The following is a 23318-nucleotide window of genomic DNA, read 5'->3' on the forward strand; positions in this document are numbered from 1 at the left end:
ATGACACTGTGGCCCATGTGGCTGAAATCTAGTAAACAGAGGATGTTAGGAAGGTAGGAAGGAACTAGCTTCTCAACAGGGGATGCCAGAATTTGATTCATGTTTCAGGAGGGCCATTGTCTAGCAAAGATGGAGGGAGATCTACGGGAGCTTGGAGACAGAGAGAGAGACATGAGTAGTTTGGACCATGGAGGTGGTGGTGGAGATGTAGCATAAAAGATGTGTTTGGAAGGGGAGCCAACAGGACCTGCTCATGTAGAAGGAGGGGAGAGAGGAATTTAGGGGTGACTCAAGGTTTTGGCTTGAGGATGTATGTGGGTGGATGAGAGTGCCTCTTAGTGAGATGGGGAAGAATAGGAGCAAATCAAATCCTGAAGGGGAAAAATAACCCAGGGTGGGATGCCCTGTAACAACACCACCGGAGCGAAAAAAAAAAAAGAAAAGAAAATTAAAAGGATGATGGAGATGGGGATGATGGAGAGCAACCACGTGTTGGAAAATTGGCTTTCATTGCGGAAATCTTCATTGCCCTTCTCCCCCGAAGTCCTCCGTTGTGGGCACTCCAGAGGGTGGTCCAGTGCATGTGAGAAGGAGTGGCTGGTCACCCAGCCCCCTGTGCCCCACTTCCCGGAGTGGAACAGGGATGGAGTGTGCCCCTGACCCGCTGCACCCCAGCGTGGGCCCAGGGGCCCAGTTTGCCGCGAAACACCTGCAGTTCCCGCCGCTGCCGCACGGGGCCGCTATTAAATCACTGTGGCGATGGATCCTGCAGCTCCCAGCTGGGGCACTGCGACCGGGCTCGCGGGGCTCGCATGCCACATGGCTCCGGGCCACCAGCGCTGTTGACCGTCACCGCAAAGATTCCAGGCTTTCTGGCGAGAGGTTTCTGCCCCCCCTTCCCAAACTCGATGCTTCCAATACCTGCCGCCGTCTACCTGTGTATTTACAGACACTTTGTGCAAAAACACGTTTGCTACTTCCTCATTTTATGATTTTGCAGGTGCTAAAATAGATGACAAAAATTTAAAACCATGAGAAAAGAGAGAGGAACTTTGATGAAAAGGTGGGTCAAAACTCTCAGGGAAATCACTGTATGTGTGTTTATATTTTTATAGATCTGTATGCCTCTAAATGTAACAAAGACACCCAGCTTAAAAGAAACCTTTTTTTTTTTTTTTTAAATGAGACCGAATGTAGAATAATAAATAAAAGGTATCATATATACGTATAGACATGCAAATTAATCCAAATGGAAAATAAAATAAGAAGGGCAAATAAAAATTCACAAATCGTTTTTCTGAAACTTTTTTTTTTTTCGCCTTGATAATTGCTGGTTCACATGCGGTTGAAATAATACACAGAAATAATACGGAGACCAGGTTTGCTCCATACCCAGGTTCCCCCAGTGGTGACATCTTGCAACAGGACGGTACAATATTAAAACCAAGATGCGGTCAAGATACACAACAGTCCCGTCCTTCATGTTGTCCTTTTATAGGCATATCCGCTTCCTTCTCACCCTCACCCCCTCCTTAATCCTAGGCAAGCACTACTCTGTTCCCCAGTTCTATAATTTCATCATTTCAAGAACGTGTTCAAATGGAATCCTATAGTATGTTACCTTTTGGGATTGTTTTTTCTCATTCAGCCAAATGCTCTTTAGATCGTGTACATATTGGTAGTTAATTTCTGTATATTGATGAGTAGCATTCCATGGTATGGATATGCAGTATGTTTACTCATCCACTTAAGAACATCTGGATTGTTTCCATTTTATGATTATAAACACAAATAAACTATGCTATGAACATTCACTTGCAGGGTTCTTTTTTGTGAACACAAATCTTTACGTCTCTGGGATAAATGCCCAGGAATACAACTGCTGGGTTGTATGATACTTCATTTTTGCCCCAAATAACCCACTTATTTACATAGGAAATTTGATTTAGACAATACATGTTAAATATCATACCTTAATGTAATATTCTATTTACTTGTTTATTAATTTATCGAGATTCAATATGTTAAATATACCCTCTTAAATCTAGGTGGCAAAAGAAGTGGGTAATAATACTGCATAGCCAACTAATTTTTATTAAATACAGTTAATAAATGAGAAATAAAGAAGCAGGTATCTCTATTTACATACAATCGTATCAAAAGGGAATGATCCAAAAATGACTACTATGACAGTTACCTTTCCTTTGGTATCACTGTCATATGTCCTCAGTTTATGAGATACATGCACAGAAGAGTACATCTCAGAAACAACATAGTTAGACTGAAAAAATACCTGTCTAAGGTATGAAAAGAAACTGAAGTCTGCTTATTTAGTCTTCATTAGGAAAACTTGCAACTTTGAAATATTTGCCCTAGTTTCCTTCAGAAAATTCACAGCTTCACTTCTAATCCCAGCGTATTTATAGTTTGAGTTATAGGGAATGATCTAGGGAAGCATGATAATAACTTTTGATTTACAGTTTAGTGTGATTTCGTCATCAGTAGTAAAACAAAGTGTATTTCTTGTTGACAATGGTTCAACAATAGTGTGACAAATACAAATACAAAAACAATCGGTTTTAAGTTTTTGTCATTCAAGATAAATTTGAATACCAAATTAGCTGTCACATTATTATGTATTTTAAAAGTGACGGATACAAGATCAGTTGTTGGATGAATTCAGATAGAGCTTTCTTTTTGCTTTTAAGAGAAAACCAGTGTAGATAAATACTTCATTTAAACATAATACTAATACCTTTTCTTTTATTTTTTTTATATGAAATTTATTATCAAATTGATTTCCATACAACACCCAGTGCTCATCCCAAAAAGTGCCCTCCTCAGTACCCATCACCCACCCTCCCCTCCATCCCACCCCCATCAACCCTCAGTTTGTTCTCAGTTTTTAAGAGTCTCTTATGGTTTGCCTCCTTCCCTCTCTAACTTTTCTTTCCCTTCCCCTCCCCCATGAAATATGGCCTTTTGTAGCAACGTGAATGGAACTGGAAAGAGTGTTATGCTAAGTGAAATAAGTCATACGGAGAAAGACAGATACCATATGTTTTCACTCTTATGTGGATCCTGAGAAACTTAATACCTTTTCTTTGTACACTTGGAGAACTTTGGGCTATACTCATTTCCCTATTGTTTTCTGTTCTATCACTGTTACTGGTTGGCTTTTGCCTCTTCTATTTGTGTGATAAAAATCAGAGTCACTTGGTTGCCGATGAGTCCATTCCTAAGAGATCCATTCCCCGGATCCAGAACATGGTGGGGAGGCAACAAGGATGTCTGTGAGGAAGCAACCCGGTCATCTCATGGTAAGGTGGCTGCCACATTGGATTACATGCACGCCGCTGCACATTTTTTTTTTTTTCAACGTTTTTTATTTATTTTTGGGACAGAGAGAGACAGAGCATGAACGGGGGAGGGGCAGAGAGAGAGGGAGACACAGAATCGGAAACAGGCTCCAGGCTCCGAGCCATCAGCCCAGAGCCTGACGCGGGGCTCGAACTCACGGACCGCGAGATCGTGACCTGGCTGAAGTCGGACGCTTAACCGACTGCGCCACCCAGGCGCCCCATGCACATTTTTTTAAAGAAAACATATTCTTGAGGTAAAGCAGCATTATTAATTGGAAAAAAAAAAAAAAAAAAAAACCTGCCTAGAACAGTAAGATCTGCTGACAACATCTTCATTTCTGTAGCTAGTGAATTTATCTTCACACGGCTTTCAAGACCACGTTTAGTGGGTTCAGAAGAGCGAGAACTCCCAAGCAGATATTGCACATTAATTGATCACCCATGTAAATGAATTCCGTGTAGCAGGGCTATGACATAAGATTGGGATTCTGGGTGTTCAAAGCAGACAAACACAAACCTGCAGCTTTTTTTTCTCTGTCTTGGCACATGGTCACTTTAGTTACTGGTGTGGCCCATAAGAAACTGAAGAAACATCTCCTAAAGCATTTCTAAATTGGGGTCTCTAAATTCTCCACGCTGTCCTGTCTCCTTTTCCAGAGCAGGGAACACGAGGCTAGAGGAGGCACAGTGACCCTGCCCTGCCTCCCTGATTTGCCTGTCATCCCAGAGGGGGCCAGGCAGTGGATAGTTTCTTTTTAAGAAACTGCCAACCTGTTTTCTAGAGTGGCGGGGCCATTTTTCAATTCCCCACAGCGACGCCTGAGTAATCCAGCTTGTTGGTAAGCTGTTTTTCTCTCTGCGTGTGAGGTTTAAACAAAAGAACGAGGCAAGAAATAAGGATAGAGGGCTATTGATCAGAGGGAGAGTCTCTGGTCGTGTTAGAAGGAAAGCCATCCAGATTATCTAGTAGGAATAGACTTGAATAAGTTCAGGAGAAACCATTCTGGTCAGGCTGACGCAGAAGAGATGGAACAAAGAAGGACTTTGTGGAAAGAGACGGAACAATGAGAAAATAGAGAATGTGGATTAGTTCATGTTCTTTTAACCAGTTATTAGTCAGGGATAGGTGGCCCACTGATCAGCAAGAGTTAAAGATGTGGGTCATAGATGCGCTGGGCCTTGCCCTCAGAATGAAGCCTCTGTCTTGTAGACCTGAGGCAGTAATAATAACAGCAAAAATCACTTAGTCCATCACTATTTTGCAGATGAAGAAAACTGTGGCACATAACTTGCTCACGGTTGCACAGCTAGAAAGTGACTCAAGCCTCTGGCTTCCTTAACCGTTACTCAATACCATCACGACTCATAACTGTAGTGAGGAAAATTCACGTCACCGAAGTTAGCAGTAATTAGACGCAGGACCATACAGAATGTAGTCATCTCCACCCCGAGGAAAGTTCTAGAGTAGATCTGTGTGATAATAGAAGAATAATGTGCTAAAAAAAAAAGAATATGACATGAACTTAAGAGTCAGCTTAGGCCCAGAGAGAGAAATTCCCAGCTGCTGTTGCCCTGTTACTTCTCCTGGCCATTTGGCCTTCGTTCAGTAGAAATCATGCAGTCCCATCGTGCCAGTGTAAACCTGGCCTCCGATGGCTTGAAAGAAAACCCCAGAATCAGAGTTGTCAGGCTAGATAAAACAAATACTCCCTCTCCTGGTCCCTGAGTAGGAGGGCAGAATCCTCTGGAAAGTAAAACAAAACTGAAAGGGGTGATTGGAGGAACCACCGGCTTTGGAAAAAAAGAAGCAGATGGGATCCAGGGGAACAGAGGGCTTCACTTCGACAGAACCTGTAACTAGTTATCTTGGGCCTCAGACATGCTTTTCTTTTCTTTTTTTTTTTTTTTTTTAACATTTTTATTTATTTTTGAGACAGAGAGAGACAGAGCATGAACAGGGGAGGGGCAGAGAGAGAGGAAGACACAGAATCTGAAACAGGCTCTAGGCTCTGAGCTGTCAGCAGAGAGCCCGACGCGGGGCTCGAACTCAAGGACCGTGAGATCATGACCTGCGCCGAAGTCGGACGCTTAACCGACCAAGCCACCCAGGCGCCCCTCCGACATGCTTTTCTATGTCTTTGCTCACTGAAAAAGAACAAGGTGAATTATGATAGATTAGTGTGGTGCTTTCATATGACTCAACAAAACGATAAATGTACTGCAGCTTGATGGACAGTTTTCTCTTTTCATCTATCTTTTTCCTCTGCAAGTGTCTGAGATTTCACTTTTGTTTTTGTATCATATCCTTTCTTTCTTAAAAAAATTTTTTTTTAACATTTTATTTTATTTTTTGAGAGACAGAGAGAGAGCTTGAGCAGGGGAGGGGCAGAAAGAGGTGGGGGACGCAGAATCCAAAGCAGGCCCCAGGCTCTGAGCTGTCAGCACAGAGCCCGATGCAGGGGCTCCAGCCCATGAACACGAGATCGAGATCATGACCAGAGCCAAAGTTGGGTGCTCAACCAACTGAGCCACCCAGGCACCCCAAATATCATATCCTTTTAAATGCATGCTTCTTCACCTGCCTCATCAATTAAACAAATGACTTTGATCCATTTCCTTTGGATTTGCAGCAGTCACCCTGACCTTGAATCCAGCTGTGTTGGTCAGTTCAGGCTGCTATAAAGAATACGGTAGACTGGATGGCTTATAAGCAACAGAAATTTATTTCTCACAGTTCCGGAGACCGGGAAGTCCAAGAACAAGGCCCCCGCAGATTTCAGGTCTGGTGAGAACCTGCTTCCTGGCTGCAAACTGCCAACTTCTCACCGTGTCCTCACAGGGCAGAAGGGGCAAGGGAGCTCTCTGGGGTCTCTTTTATAACTGCAGACCTCCCATTGGTGAGGACTTCACCCTCATGATGCAATCACCTCCCAAAGGTTCCACCCCCTACCACCATCGTACTGGGGATCAAGATTCCACATATGAATGTGGGAGGCAGGGGGGAGTGGCGGGGGGGGGCACACAGACATTCAGTCTATAGCACCAACCAAAGAGTTTTTACAGGTCTCTGCTGGTGAATGCGATGAACTTTTGGCAGAGTTGGATCATAGCAAAAGTTAGCAATCTGCAAGTGACATCAATAAGAGAGCTCAGTACTGTTTTTCTTCTGAGGAAGTCGGGGCCCTCCGAATGGGAGCATGCTACCTATTCTCTGCGGCTCAGCACACCTCCATCCTAAACTTCCGAGAACAGAAAGGAGCCGGGCAGGCTGCTGTTGTAGGCCAAAACCAGTTGGCTAGTGGCACCTTCCTGTGGTTTAGCTCTGTCCAACCAGCAGGGCATGCGGGGAGCAGGAGGCTGTCGTGCGTCATTATGATCTCAGATCCTGTCTTGGCTTCAGTTGCATTGCCGGGCTGAAGAGAACGCCCACGCCAGGCCAGGGCAGAGGAGCACCGGTTGAAGTTCAGACCGGCTCTGGTCAAGTTCAGGCTGGTTCTGCTCAAAAAAAGACCTTCCCTTTCACGGAGGCTGATTCAAACTGTCTTGCAAAGGACGCGGGCCAAGAATCCAGGGGGTGGAGTGGGGGTGGGGGGCAGGACAGAAACGTTCTTTAACTCCATGTTCCTTTTTTGGGGGTACGGGATCTTTGTCGTCTTCTTTTCTTGGCATGCGCTATCCAGAGAAAATCGTTTTACAAGAAGGGCCCGAGTTTTCTGTTTTTCTTGCTTCCTATTTTGATGTGTCATCCTGGCTGCCTAGGAGGAAATGCTGTCAAAAATTGTACATGCTGTTTCCAACCCTTTATTTCTTAACTCACTTATTATCATCTCGTATCTGGGAGAGAGGCCAGACCAGTCCTGTAGCCCATGTCAGAGCCCGGAGCTGCTCCCTCCTTCCTGTCTTGGTGCCTTTGCTGTGCCTCTGACGAGAGCCCCCTCCCCGCCGCCTCCCTCCTCCCCCCTCCCCTCCCCCCCCCCCCCCCCCCCCCCCGTTGTGCATCTGCTGTTCCTGCCTTGGCTTGATATTCTGTCCACAACCTGTTCCCAGCTGTTTCCCAGCACAGCACCCTGAACGGCATAGATGTGTTTAACTGAACAGCAGTAGCTCTGTGAATTTAACAAAGAACACTGAGTAGTCAGGATCGTTGCATTGCTACATTGGTGCTCCTTTTTGTTAATGCTTGTGATCCCATCGTAATCTTACGGAGGACTTTCCTGTGTCTTTGGCTCTCCGAATAACCTTGTGAAGGCGGTAGAGCAGGTATGATAACCTGAACTCTTAGGTGAGAGACAGAGGTTCAAAGAAGGGGAGTGCAAAGCAGAAACTGCGCTTCGATTCTTTTCCCTTATTACAGATGTGAAACCTAGCCCCAACTGAGCACCGTTCTTAGAGACAACCAGATTCACAATTATTTTTTGTATGTTTTTTTAGAGTGACTCCTTGACCAAATAATTTTGAATCGATTGTAACTTTTCACCCTTGCAACTAAGACCGTTAATCACAAAATGGTAAATCAGAAGGTAGGCACTCTTAGCAGTAAATTATGATTCATCCGTGCTCCTGTGACAGGTAACGTTATTTTATAACTAAGCTAAACTAAAGAAGTTAAGCTTTATTTAATCAATCACTTTAATGAACATTAAAATGGGAACTCTGGAAGTTCTATGTCTTGAATCTTTTACTTCTGAAGATTTCAAGCAATAGCAGCTGTCTCAATAGCAAATGTTTGTAAAGATGATTCACTTTTCCTTTCTATCTCAAGGATCTTTCTATGTTTTAATTGCTGTTTTCCATGCCTTTGCTTTTGTTACACCTCAATTGTAATGAGACAATTTTGAAAGGCTGCAGAGAAAAGAGGCAACTCGGTCATCCTCTCGGCTTCACATCAGAAGCCGTTGCCCCTTTCCCCCTGCAGCCGAAAACCCTATTTAACACCATTTCTCTCTCGCATAGCCACAAGGAAGAACATCGTCCAGGGAACTGGGGTGAAAGACAGATATGGCTGTTTCTGCTCCTAGCCTCAAAAAGAAAAGGTTGTAGCTTATCTTTGCCAGCTTACCTGACTACTTCTAAGCAAAGGAGATAATGAAATATTATTAGTTAGTGAGTTCAGTCACATGAAGGTAGGTCATGATCCCAATAGTTCTTGGAGAGATGGAAAAGCTTAAGGGTCTTCACTAGGCATTGACCACAAGTGCCCATCTAGCACTTAGCAGATTCATGTGAGATTTCCTTAAGGATCACTTTGAATTGAGTTCTTTAAAAGGCTCCGGGGCTCAGACCCTGGGATGCAGACATTAAATCAGAGCACAGAGCATGATCTCTTGGATATAAGGAGAAGATTCTGGAATCAGGAATGAGAAGTTGCACACCCGTCTCTAAGTTACTCTGCTTCTCTGTGCCTCAGATTCTTGTCCTATAAAGTGTGGGCATTTGGTTTATATGCTCTCTAAACTCTAAAGGCACTCAAAATCTACTGTATAGAGATAGAGTATATACCAATTACCTATATTAATATAATAACTGTGGACAAACTATATATACAGTACAATCACATACTAGTAATCTATTGTACAATCTGCTAAAAATTCACAAACATATCTCTCCCTTCACATTGTCCACTAAAGGGCTTGACCATTTTTCTCAAAATTATTTGTATTGTTCTATTTAAGAAGTTATTTCTTAAATAGAAAATTCTATTCAAAGCAGAAAATATGAGCAGACTTGTTTATAGCCCTTAGGCCTTTCCTTTACCAAGAATTTTATCTCCGTATGAGGGAAAGCACAGAATAATTTATTTGTTGCTACTCTACAAAAATATTTGAATGGCTTTTACTAAGAGGCCCAGATTTTTTAAAACAACAACAACAACAACAAACCCTAAAACAACTGGAAAAACCTCTTGCATGGTAGAATTGGGAGCAGGGGAGTGAGAATATGGATGTCCTAGGAAAAGCATATTCTTAAAATTCTATTATGTGATTAATTTATCTTTGAGAAAATGAAAGTTATGTCTTCTCTGAGTTATAACAGAGATTATCTTTATGATGACTGGCCTGAGATACTTCTTCCCTTGTATGTACTTTGGAAGGAGGGAAGGAAGGGAGGGAGGGAGGGAGGGAAAGAGGAAAGGAGCGAGGAAGGAGGTGAAGGAAGGAAGGTTGGGGAGGGAGGAAGGGAGGGAGGAAGGGAAGGAGAGAGGGAGGAAGGAAGGAAATAGGAAGGGGGGACAGAAGGGAGGGAGGGCAGAATGGAAAGAGAGAGGGAGGCAAGGAAGAAGTAAGTTTAGTTCTCCTAGGGCTGGGTCCAGCTAAGCATTGACCTTGATTTCTCCTCTGGCCTAACACCAGAGAACCTCACCTACACGATTCACGCTTTGGGCACTGAGGATTTGGCAGTGAATAAAATAGACACAAAATCATGCTTTTATGGAGCACACATTCTTAGTCTTTAATAAGTAAGCCAGAGTGTCAATTTGGGTGAATTTTCTTCCCGATGTTGTACCGTAGTGCATTTTCCTAGTAGCAAATATTTTAAAATTGTTCTCCTCTTCTAAAAATATACATGATGTAAATCATTTAATAGAGCAGAAAAAAAAGGTTTTGTAATTTAATAAATGAAATGTTTATCGTATTATGATTTTTCACGAGAGTTAATTTATTTTCTTTCTATCAATAAAAGGGTACAGTGGGCTTATATTTGAATTTTGTGTTTTTTTAATTCGATATCAAATCTTATCAATAGTACATATTGTGCAATCCTTGTAATAGTTTCTGATTGTATTCATTGAACTGAAATGTGTTTTTTTTTTTTCCACAAAAGTAGCTAGGTATAATATTCCTAAGATTATAAAAGAAAAGTCTGTTAGCTGGAAGTTAGTTTTATGTGATATAAATGCTTCCCTCTCTAGAAGTACTGAATGAATGTTGCTTTCACTTTCAGAGCTCACTAGATGTTGGCTACGATCACTTCTCTTCAAATCTCCGTGGCAATTTTTGCCCTAATCATCCTGCACATCAGTGCCTTGGGTGCTTTTCCAGTCGCGGTATATGAACACGCTGTTATATTGCCAAATAAGACAGAAACGCTTGTTTCCCAGGACAATGCCCTGTTCCTTATGAACGAGAATATAGGTTTCTAGACAGAGCAATTAAGCACTCAGCTAAGCAGGTAAGGAGAGCGAGTAGAAGAATGGAGTGTTGAACTATGTGACATATGAAGAAATAATTTTGATTTCGCTTACTTTAAGCGGAATGCTCAAATGACTGTGACTCCAGAAGATGTGCTTTATGGATGGAAATTTTCCAGGGAAACCATTTCTCTTTATCTGAAGGATATCCCGGCCCCTCAGGTGAATTGGATTACATGTCAAAACACCCAGAGGTATATATTTATTAAACTTAAAAAAAATGTTTATTTATTTATTTATTTATTTATTTATTTAGAGCATGAGCACGTATGCACGGGAACAGCGGAGGGGCAGAGAGAGAGGGAGAGGGAATCCCAAGCAGGTTCCATGCTGTCAGCACGAAGCCCACCACAGCACTTAATCCCACCCACCGTGAGATCATGACCTGAGCCAAGACCGAGAGTTGGACGCTTAACCAACTGAGCCACCGAGGTGCCCAGGAAGATATTTTAAATATCCTCATTGTTTGTGCAAAAAATGCTGCAATTCTCTAAAATGCGCATGTTCACCACAGCGACATGATAAATCCTGAATTGTCACAGATGTGGCATACGATATTGTTATTTTTATCTTGGCGTTTGCTTAAAAAATTTGCGCTTAGATACCATTTAATAATCATTTATAAATGAATAGTTTTATTAAATTTGGAGAAAATATGTAAACAAGATATTTATTGCTAGGATTAGAAGCTAAGGGGAAGAGAATCTCATGGAGTCAAGTAATAAATTAATTTCTGAAGTAGACAGTGGGTTGTATTTGGGAAGTAGCCCAAGGTCTCCATTGAAAGTACCATACTTCGGGGGCATCTGGGTGGCTCAGTTGGTTAAGCGTCCCACTTCGGCTCAGGTCATGATCTCATGGTTTGAGTTCGGGCCCCGCATTGAGCTCGGTGCTGAGAGTTCAGATCCTGGAGGCTGCTTCAGTTTCTGTGTCTCCCTCTCTCTGCCTCTCTCTCTCTCTCTCAAAAAATGAATAAACATTAAAAAAGGAATTATGAAACTTCAATCTTATGGAGTCTTTCTGTTCCAGAATCTACTTCTCAGGCAGAAAGAGCTTACTATGTACATTCTCATGAATCATAAGACCTTATGCTTTGAAACTTAGTGTTTTCCTAGGCTCATAAAGCTAATTTTCTTGAGGAAAAATAATCTAGAGACTTTCTAATATAAAATATTTAATATATATAAGTGCATATTTAATGTATGAATCTTACTGTCTAATAAGACTTGAAAATTAAATTACTGAGGTATAGGTCACACATTTCTATTTTGGCACTCTCTCTCTCCTGTCAAATCCTCTCTCTTACTCTCTCATATTTTTTCTCCCTCTTTTACCTCAGATTCAGTTTATTAAACATTTATCCGCCATTTTTTTGGTTTTACTAGAGGATTATGAATACCATACTTTTTTTTAGGATGCCTGGCTCTTCTGACATTTATATAAGGGTTACCAGAAAACAGCTTTTCTTAGCTCTAAAGAGACACAAAGAAGAAAATATTGGGTGACATGATTAAAGACAGTTAATCTCTCCATCCTTCTTGTCCTGAGTTGATGCTGTCTGTGGTGTTTGTAAATTTTCTTTTGTTCCAGAAAAGAGGTCAATAGCTAGACAGTCTTTCTGCATAGAAGTTTTGAAAATTGGGACAACTCCTTTGTTTTTCAACATACGTTGGGGGTGCCTGGGTGCCTCAGTTGGTTAAAGCATCCCACTTCGGCTCAGGTCATGTTTTCATGGTTCCTGGGTTCAAGCCCCATATGGGGCTCTGTGCTTGTGGTAGGGTCCCCTCCCTAAGGAAAGGAAAAAAAAAAAAAACTCAAGGCAACCTGGCTATCCTCATACATAACATTCCTCACAACCTTGTAACAAGACCTGATCAAACTGCACTTTTGTGTGTTACCATATATGGGAGACAGAGTAGCAAAAAATATATAGAAAACTATGCCATGTGTCATTCTGGGCTCAGTTCCTCCGTGGGAACCCCACTGAGTCATGCCGAGGGGGAATAAAGTTGCTTCCTGGAAAGAAAAGCCTCCGTGTTGTATGTCACGGCTCCCTGGGAGTATCCTGCTACATGCTGACAGCTCAGAGCTTTGATCCTGCTTCAGATTCTTCGTCTCCCTCTCTCTCTGCCCCTCCCCCACTCGTGCTTTGTCTCTCTCTGTCTCTCAAGAATAAATAAGCGTTAAAAAAAAATTGAAAACAACAACAACAACAACAACAACTACATGTTATTGGGGGCATCTGGATGGCTCAGTCGGTTAAGCGTCTGACTTCAGCTCTGGTCACGAACTCGTGGTGCGTGAGTTCGAGCCCCGCATAGGGCTCTGCGCTGACAGCTCATACTCTCTCTGCCCCTCCCCTGCTTGTGCTCTGTCTCTCTCCCTCTCAAAAATAAATAAACATAAAAAAAATTAAAAACAACAACACATGTTGTAAAGTTATGGACTACTCAAAGATCACAATAGCTATGGAAACTAGTGACGTTTGGGGGAAAGGATGTTACGTATGGTTGGTAAAGAGCTCTGTCACAGCCCTACAGTAGAAGGAATGCATTTTGACAGAAAATGGGTTTGCATCGTCATCCAGGATAGTCACATTGAATTCACTTAATTTTCACTCATTCAGCCATTATTTATCGAGCATCTATGATGTGCCAGATATTATTCTAGAAATAGGAGATATAGCGCTTAGTAAATGAAGGTTATGCCCCACCCCCCATGACTTATGAATATTTAGCGAGAGAAGGTAGAGGTAAACAGACTCATTACTATTCAGAATGTTGTGTGGTGATCAGAATAGATATATTTTAGATGTCAAGGTGCTAGGATTTGTTGCCGGATTTGTTGTGGGGGTATGAGAGAAAGGCAAGCGTCAGGGGTGACTCCCATTTTCGGCCTGAGCAAATGGAGACACGGAATTGCCATTTACAGATATACAGAGCACTGAAGGAACAGCAAGTCTGGGATGCCAATTAGGAAGCCAATTTTGTGCACCTTACGTGTAAGCTGCCCTTTCAACATCCAGGCGGAGATGTAAGCCTGCCAGTTGCATATACAAGTCTGGCATGGAAGGACAAAGTCAGGACTGAGATAGAAAACCCAGGGTCAGCACACAGATGATTTTTAGCACCATGATGGTTCACCTATGGAGTGAGTTACAGAAGGGAAGAGACCTAAGGCTTGAGATCTAGGAAACTCCGATGTTTAGACTCAGAAGGGGTGAGGAAGAACCAGCAAAGGAGTGTGAGAAGAGCGGCCATTGAGCAGGAGAAGGAGAGAGCGGGGTCCAATCAGCAGGGTGAAAGTGTTTCTGGGAAGAGGGTGTCATTAACTGTGTCAAGTGTTGCAGACAAGTAGGATGACATCAGGTAAGATGTGGAGGTCATCGTTGGCATCGGTAAGAGTTGTCAGGTGGGATGATAGAAACGGAAGCTGATTTGAATGCCTCAAGAAAGAATGAGAGAGAACAAGCTGGAAACAGCCAGACGGACAACTCTTTCTATGAGCTTTGCTAGAAGAGGGAGCTGAGCAATGGAGCAGTATTTAGAGGGACATGTGGATTCAGGAGAGGTTTTTAATTATTATTATTTTTTTTTAAGTACTAGAGCACATTTGCATGCCAGTGGAATGATCCAGTAGAGAGGAGACAGCCAATGACCCAGGAGAGTGAATAAGGAATTGCCAGAGCAGTAGCTCTGATGTAAAAAAAAAAAAATCATGAAGTTTAACTTATGGCTTTTAATGATGATCTTTTTCATGAATCGTTTTTATATTGGCTTGTAAATTGACTCGCACTTCGATTCTCACTACTGTTTGTTTCTGGATGAACGGAATAAAATACTCTTTTAGGTTAATGTTGTTAACTCTAATCACTATGCAGTGCGTTGAATCTCCAGGACATATTTATCTGCTAGCTGCAACTCTGCACCCCTAAATGGTATCCCCAATTCCTCCTTCCCCCAAGCCCCCGGTGATCACCATTCTTCTTCTTCTTTTATGAGTTCAGCTTTGCTAGATTCCACATATAAGTGCTATCATACAGTATTTATCTGTCTCTGTCTAACTTATTGAAATGTTTCAATTAAAATTTCATTTAGATTTGGTCACACACCAGTACAAGCAAGACTCATCGACCTGGCCAAGAACAATTCTATGTCTTGGCAAATATTGGGAACAAAAAGTCATGTAGTCCCCATGACTCCACATGTCCTCCTGAGGGGGGACTTGGTGGCACATGACCATAAGTAATAGGGAGGGGATATGTAAAATGGAGCCCTGCTGTGAGAGTGGTCAGTGCTGTGTTTGAGCTTGATCTTGGGGCACCTGGGTGGCTCAGTCGGTTAAGCATCTGACTTCGACTCAGGTCATGATCTCGCGGTTCTTGAGTTCGAACCCTGCATCGGGCGTTGTGCTGACAGCTCAGAGCCTGGAGCCCGCTTTGATTCTATGTCTCCCTCTCTCTCTGCCCCTCCCCTGCTCATTCTCAATCTCCCTCTCAAAAATAAATAAACATTAAAAAAAGTTTGATCTTCATTACCTCTATAATACGACAATGCTAGAGATTTTTTTTTTAAGTGAGCAATTAAAGAAAATGGCATTTTAGAAAAAAAGTACTCGGGAACAAAATGTAGGCAAAGATCTATTAGAAAGGTGTAATATTCCAGGATTGAGATTTTTTTGGCATATAAGAAAACAAATCATTTTAATATTGATACAAAAGACAGTAAGTTGACTATAATCTGGATACAACTTAATATCAAAAGGATACAAAGATGTTTCCAAACTGTATGAATCAGTTTCATGGAAGTTAAATTCCTTATTATCTTTCAAATCACAAAAATCATCTTTCTGTTTATTTTCTGTACCAGTTCATTTAATTACCCTTTTACAGGTTTAAGGTCAAATCCTAAAATTTCTACATTAAAGTCTGAGTTTCAAGACTAAAATAACCCTATGGCATAATTTTATACTAAATGGGGGTAGGGAAGTATACTACATTTTATACTTCAATGGCGATGTGATGTACATATCAGTGTGAACGGCCTTCTTCCTCCCTATATTTTTTCTAAGCATCTTAAATTGTAGCCTCGGAATCTTTTGAGTAGAGAAATTGTCTCCTGGAAGTTCCAGTTAAAATGTAGATATCAGCCAAAAGGAATGATATTGAACCAATGATTTTCAAATGTTTTGATCATATATCCCTACTGGAAAAAGAAAATTTTTTAATGAGTCCTCGGTATGTATATATTTATTTATTTTTGCATTTATAAGTAAAACACAAAACTTCCAAAACCTTTCCTCATAGCTTTGTGGGTTTTGACAATTTCTTTTCATATACAAGTAAACTTTCATATTCTCCTCAAAAATGTGTCTCATACCAGGAATAGAAATGTCAGCTGTTCTTTTTTTTTTTTTTTTTTTTTGAGACTGTTCGCATTAGTATCATTTTTTAACGCACTTTCTTTGCAAGAATCATTTTAAGCTATTCTATTCTGTAAATGTTGATTTAGTTAAAATGGTAGCCTAGTTGGTTAAGCCACTTAACCAGGCCCATGTAAACTGCAGGATGGCACAGTGCAGTGAATGTGGACGAGCTAGTGAGGAATCTGCAGTCATCCTGTGTAAATTAAGGATCGTTCTCCCCTCAGGGTACCTTGGAGACCATTTGTGACCCATGACCTCCGACACATGGACCTATTAAGAGTACCTTTGTCCATCAATTCTTAAAATGCTAGTAAATTTCACTTTCTTTTTATATTTTTTTATATAGACAATAAATGTAGGGAGACATTTTAATAGTCTCATTCCTAACCTTTGGCATTCCCTATGTTGCAGACCATTTTATTAAACTGTTGACCCTGACTACTGTGTTAAACTAGGTTAGTTTTTGAAGTTTACCTGGAAGGAATAAAAGAGAGTTGAATAAAATGTTTAGTTTCAAGAGCAATTTTGAAAGCTGGATAAGAGTCTCTAAAATTACTTTGGATGGAACATATGGTAAAGAGGGAGGTGTTATCCCTCATCTGATTAGCAGATACTTACTGTTCAGGACAATAACATGCACTATTCTTCTTTGAATCCCTGATACCTGGAAACATAAAAAAAGTTCTTCAGGTTTCAAGAAGCTCATAATCTTCAGGATTCATAGGAAGGTATTTGGCTCCTAACTGGGAGGAAGGAGTAAGGATAAGGTGGGGGGCATGGGACAGAAACAGAGACAGAAAGAGAGAAACTGCATTTTCCCCTGTTTTCCTTGGAAATCTACTTCCAATCACCAGATTCATACACTTCCTATAGGGTGCCTACCATTGACTATAGCCAAACTTATTACTAACTTTGGAGGGTTTCTGTGAATTATGCCTTCAAGAAACAAGGTTTTTCTGACTTTGTCCTTTAGCTTTGTAACAGTACCACCTCTATTCTGAGCCTGTTTGATGCCCCTAAAATGTCAGAGATAGTGACTTTCTTTTTTTTTTTTTTTTAATTTTTTTTTTTTTTGATGTTTATTTATTTTTGAGACAGAGAGAGACAGAGCATGAATGGGGGAGGGGCAGAGAGAGAGGGAGACACAGAATTGGAAGCAGGCTCCAGGCTCTGAGCCATCAGCCCAGAGCCTGACGCGGGGCTCGAACTCACGAACCGTGAGATCGTGACCTGAGCTGAAGTCGGACGCTCAACCGACTGAGCCACCCAGGCGCCCCGAGATAGTGACTTTCGACACCATCTTTGAAGGGTGGTATTTTCATATGCTTTAATATAGTTTTCCATGATTCTGCTGTGACCCTGGTGGAAGATTTTCATGTGGATACCATACTGTTTCCCATAGTTTGGATGAATGTCTTGTCCCATTGGACAGCTATTGAATTCCATGTGGCTTAGGCTGTGGGAATGGGGATTCATTTTCTTGTGACCAACACAAGTCATGTCAGCCTACCTTCCAGAAACTACCAAATACAAAGATTTTTATATTTGGTTTAATTATTCACAATGGTAACAAATAATTCCATTATATTCAAAGTTCCCTTGAAATGAGACCTTTGTAATTTTCTCCAGTAGAGCATAGGGAAAGTGCTTGAGTATTCAGCGTAACTAGAAGCCTGTGTGCTATCTCAATGTAACTAATATGGTGACATGATCACATGCTCAGTTCTGATGGGGAATCTGGCAGCGTTGGTTTCATTTTTGTTTTTAGAAGATTTCTTTTTTTATTTTTTATTTTTTATTTTTTATTTTTGTAAGTTTATTTATTTTTGAGACAGAGAGAGACACAGCATGAACGGGGGAGGGTCAGAGAGAGAGGGAGACACAGAATCGGAAGCAGGCTCCAGGCTCTGAGCCATCAGCCCAGAGCCCGACTCGGGGCCCGAACTCACGGACCGCGAGATCGTGACCTGAGCCGAAGTCGGACGCTCAACCGACTGAGCCACCCAGGCGCCCCTGTTTTTAGAAGATTTCTATTCACAGTCGGTGGTATCTATGCACCATCCTCTCCCAAAGTTTACCATTATGATATGGGAGCAGAGTTGGGAAAGATCTTCCTTTTGGAAGCCATAGATTTTTTTTTAATTTTTTAATGTTTATTTATTCTTGGGAGAGAGAGAGAGCATGCGCGCCAGCAGGGGAGGGTCAGAGAGAGAGGGAGACACAGAATCTGAGCAGGCTCCAGGCTCTGAGCTGTCAGCACAGAGCCCGACGTGGGGCTCGAACTCACAAACCGTAAGACCATGACCTGAGCCGAAGTCAGAAGCTTAACTGACTGAGCCACCCAGGGGCCCCTGGACACATTCACTTATTAAAAAAAAAAAACGCATATTGCAAGTTATTTAAGAACGTATTACGACAATGTGACACACAGAGGTGTATAAAGGATTGCATAGCAATCACCTGTGGATCTGCTGTTCAGTTTGTGTCACGAAGAAGGCACCCCTTGTATTCCCTTCCAATCACATTCTGGTCCTTTCTTGGGACATAACTACCTTAAGATTTTTCTAGATCATTCCCAGGACATCCTGGTTGTTTATTACACATGTACTTATTCCTACTTGGTACTTTTTGCATCTTTTTGAACTTTGTATATATGCAGATTTATTGCATGCAAATGTATTGCATATTTCTGATTTCTATATATATTTCTATATAAGAAATTGTGAGCTTAATCCATGTAAATAAGCATCAGTCTAATTTCACCCATTTTCACTGCTGTATGGTGTACAGTTACGTGAATGTGTTCGTTATTGAGCTATTGTCTTTCAGCTCCAAACCTACCCTTCAGTATTCTTCTTTGTGATGCTGGGCTAGGACTAGGCAAGTATGTTTCTCCTTGGCCGCCTGGCTCTCTATTAGATTCTGCCCAGAGGGGGAGCTAAAGGAATACAGAAGGTTGGAGGAGGGGCGACAGGACCTCCTTCTGTTTGCTCACCAGTCAGTGTTGTCCCATCTGCCTGGCAGCAGACCAGTAGTTTGTTCCGATAGCAGGTGCTTCCAGTTTTCAATTTGTTCCCATTCTTTCAGAACCAGTGTCATTGCCTTTCTTCCAAACTACCAGCACCAGCCATTGTCCCCTCAAGAGAGGTGAGTTCTAGCTCCCTGGGGACAGTCCTCTCAGGATCTGTTCCTCTGCTCCAGCTGGAGAGCACACCCTTCTCAGGGGTTGGAGCCTCGGCAACACAGGCTCCTCTGGAAAGCTTCTCACCCCTAACACCTTGTCTTCCCTCTGTCCCCCCAACACTAGGAGTGGTAGCTGCTTTTTGCAGTTGCTTTTTTACCTAGGTGTTCCTTTCATGTGCTTCAATCATCAAATACCTCTTTAACCGAATCCTTATGTTCTCTGAAAATAACTGGTGTGGATTCTGTTTCCCTAGTTGCACCTTGTCTGGTGCCTGGATGAAAACAATCTTCATGTGTCCTTTCTCTTATTGATAAATAGGGCAAGCACGGCCCGGCTGACTGCACTAACATCTTGGGTAAACTCCATGATGTAGCAACAAACAAAATGTGCAGAAGTGGGGCAGTGGTGGTTCCACGCATGCTGTCAGGACCGCTCCCCCAGCCACCAGTAAAAAAGCAATAGGCCCATTGTCTGGCTTCCTCTGATCTGCTGTGTTCTTCACTTCACAAGGTCTGTGGAAGCCATGAACTTTGGGTGCACATCTGTGAGAACACAGGCTTTGCGGCCACATGCAAGCGATTATGTGATTTCTTAGTAACAAGCTGAACCAAGAAGCAACCTTAGCTCACTCTAAGTCATCATTTTTCAATAGTCTTTGTCCCTGAACTTGTTTCTGTGGTTTAGCTTGTTCAACAGATGCTTCGGTTTTCGAATTTTTTTTATTTATTTATTACAGTTATTACCACTATTAATTCCTATTTTAAGTAGTTTCTCTGAACGTCCTTGTATGTGTCTCTTTGATCTTAAGCCAAAGAGCTTTTTGGATGCTTACTATCTGTCAGGGAGGCCTTGTGCTGGATGGTGATGATAGAACAAAAGTTCTTTTCTTAAGGATCACAGTCGGGAAGAGGAAACAGAACATCACTATCATCACTGTCTTTCTTTAGCAGAGTCATAATCAAATTTGAACACTTAGAAAATGCTTCACACTGGGCTAAAGCATTTTCAAGCATCTCGTTTAATGCTATAATAAAAGCCATAGAATATGATAATGCTGTGACCAATATCAGGGCCAGGAAGGAGTCCATTTTACCTTGGAAGACAAGAAAGGTGACTGAGACCAGCTGGGCAAGTCAGTAACGGCATTCAGGTAGACTTAGCCATGCATACAAAGACATGGGAGAATAGCATGTTGCAAAAAGAGTCCAATAGATTTGGAGGGGTGGGGTGGGTAGGTAAAGGAGGAAGAGGAAGGGGAAACAATAAGAACATGAGCCAAGGACCAGATCACTGAAGCACAAATAAAATGTAGACTGTATCCTGAGGCTAAGAGAAAACCCATTGAAAGATTTTAGAGTCTAATATTATGGTGAGCTAAAGAGTCTTTAAATCATTGATAGCGGTTTGCAGGATGGAGTAGAAAGGAGTAGAGAGAAATTCTAAATGCAGCGTGGCCGTGTAGGAGACAATTCTCAGGGTAGTGGCGGCAGAATAGCCCATCGCGACATGCTTGAGGAGCAGCAAGGGGACCAATACAATTGGAGCCACAGGAACCTGGGGGAAGTTAGTAGGAGTTGATGTTAGGAGTAACAGGAGCCCGGATCATAGTGGGGCTTGTAAGCATGGCAAGAACTTGGCTTTTTGCTCTGAACGAAGTGAGATGCCATTGAAGGATTTTGAGCAGAGGACCGACACAGTTGTTTTTACATTTTAATAGGATTGCTATCGAGCAGAAGTAGAAGCAGAGACACCAAAACCAGGTAGGAAGTTATTGGGGTAATCCAGGCCAGAGATGATGGCGGCTCAGGCCGGGGTTGCAATAGCAAAAGGTCTCGTGATGCAACATGTGTAGAGTGAGAGACCAAGAGAGAAGTAAGGAGAACCCCAAAGGCTTTGGCCTGAAAAACTAGAGGACGAAAAGCCATTAACTGAGATCCAAAAGATTGTAGGAGCGGCAGGAGGGGAAGGCTAAAAGCTCAATTTTGTTTGTGTTGATTTGATGTGTCTATGCAGCCAAATGCAGGTTTTGAGCAGACATTGTGGGCCATGGGCATCTGGAGTCCAGGGGAGAAGTCTGAGCGAAAAGTTATAAATCCGCAAATCACTGAAATATATTTATGGTGTTGAAAGCCATGAAATGAAGGTAATCACCCAGGCAGCGAGTGCAGATAGGAACAGAAGACTTCCAAAAATTGGGATCGGGATGCACTAATGTTAAGAGGTCTGAGGTGGTAAGAAGCAACCAGAAAAAGGCAAATAGATCCACAAAAACATCCAAAGTAAACAAGCGCAGAAACTGAGAAGGAGGAAGGAAAAGGAAACCCAGAAGAGCCTGGGGAGAGAAAGCAGATTGAGAATGAGGTAATGGCAAGTGTGCTAATAAGTCAAGTCAGATGGGACCGAAAACTGACCGATGGATTTAGTCACGTGATGATCAACGATGAGCTTGGTGAGATGGTGGAATCATGGGGGCAAAATCTCGGTGGGAGGAAAGGAATTAAAACAGAATGGGCACAAGCCCGTAAAGGAGTTTCGTTGTAAAATGGAGCGGGGAAATGGGGCAGGAACCGTAAGGGAATGTCAGATCAGGAGAGTTCCTTTTTAAGATAGGTGATATAATGGGGTATTTGTATGCTGATTATAACCACCCAATAGGCAGAAATTGATGCTGAGTAAGCGAGAAGGATTCCTAAAGATATATCTTTGGGATCAGCTGCACAAGGACGGAAAGGGGCGTGGGCAGTCATTTACAGTGACAGGAGGGGAGGCAGAGTTGATAGGCTAAGATGCTGGCAAGTGGGCTGATGCTTGCTGGGAACTTAGGGAAGTCTCTGTCTTGTTGGATAAACAGGCCTGGAGTTCAGGAGAAAAGTTTGAGCTAAAGGTAGAGACAGCATAACAGGTAGTCGAAGCTATGCAATAGAAAAGATCTGCTATGGGGAAGAGACAGTCGAATATGGCATGAAAACACCAACTAACAAAATGTGGCTTCTGACCATAAGCACATTAAAAGTTCAGAGAAGAAATGAGCAACAAAGAATGACAAGACTTGAGTCAAAGGGGCAGGATTTAGCGAGACATCATTCCAGGATCAGAGCAGTAGCGAGTGTATTAAAAAGCATAATAAGAAGAGTGGTCTGAGCTAAGAACAGGAGAGAGAAAATGGCACCAAGTGGGGGAAAGTTCTGGTTGTCTGCCTTGATTTGCTATACATATAGGAAGAATTTTAGTTAGTGGGAGCAATGGTTAAGGGAACTTAAATGGTTTGCAATACTGATTGAAGATTAACGTGTCAGGGGTGGGATCAACCCTGTAAGTAAGAGGAATGCTTGGCCACAGAGTTAGGACTCTGATAATGGGAATGGGGAGGAAGATTAACAATGGATATTAGAAATAAAGACTTGGGGAGGGCAAACAAATTCTTAGAGATTTTGTTCTAGGGTGCTTTTCCCCTTTAAAATTTGTGCTTTACATATTTTAAAGCAGAATTATATTTATTTTAATACAAAACTCTCCCTAATCCTGCAAGAATTTCAAACTGTCATTCAGGTTACATAGAAACACTTGTTTAAATAACTTACACCCACAATCCTTATTCTTTATACACATATGAGGCAAAGCCATTGCTAACCACATTTGATAACATTTAATCCGGGTTTCTGTTGATTTCAATATAATAAAAGTTGGTACATTTCCTGGAATTGGGTACTGGAGAGTAAAGGGAAATTCTCATATGTTTTCTTTTGGTTCTATTCGCACAGTCAGGTGAACCAAGACAATAGAATTTCAATTTGAAATATGAAAATAGTTTCCTTTTTCTCATTACAAAGCAATCCATTAGTTTTACAGAATTTCTATGTCACTTTCAATTTTTTTTTTTTTTTTGCCAAAATGAAAATTTGCATCTAATGAACATCATTTTAGCATATAAGGACACATGGAAACTCACTGGGGAAACTGGGAGAAGAAAGGAGTATTCAGATAATGGAAAACGGTTACTGGAATGGAAAGATTTTGAACTCTAGAACCAACCAACCAAACAAATGAGAGGCATTAATCTCCAAAATCTATTGGTTTCTCTATGTCAGATGATTAGAAAGAATCCTGGAGAGAGAGAGCAAGTACCAGTATTAATGATTCTAGAATCAGAGATGTAAAT

General features: G+C 41.8%; 2 long non-coding RNA genes across 2 annotated transcripts; both read left to right on the forward strand.

Annotated features, from left to right (window-relative positions):
* The first annotated feature begins 7347 nt into the window (after positions 1-7347).
* Positions 7348-8348, forward strand: LOC128777647 (uncharacterized). Its single transcript, XR_008422895.1, has 3 exons — positions 7348-7622; positions 7794-7882; positions 8316-8348. It is a non-coding gene; the product is annotated as an uncharacterized LOC128777647 (long non-coding RNA).
* A 5-nt stretch (positions 8349-8353) lies between these two features.
* Positions 8354-14115, forward strand: LOC128777646 (uncharacterized). The gene is made up of 3 exons (XR_008422894.1): positions 8354-8485; positions 10305-10745; positions 13483-14115. It is a non-coding gene; the product is annotated as an uncharacterized LOC128777646 (long non-coding RNA).
* The last annotated feature ends 9203 nt before the right edge of the window (positions 14116-23318 follow it).

Source organism: Panthera pardus, unplaced genomic scaffold, assembly GCF_024362965.1.
Source record: "Panthera pardus isolate Hobbes unplaced genomic scaffold, ASM2436296v1 HiC_scaffold_17, whole genome shotgun sequence".
NCBI lineage: Eukaryota > Metazoa > Chordata > Mammalia > Carnivora > Felidae > Panthera > Panthera pardus.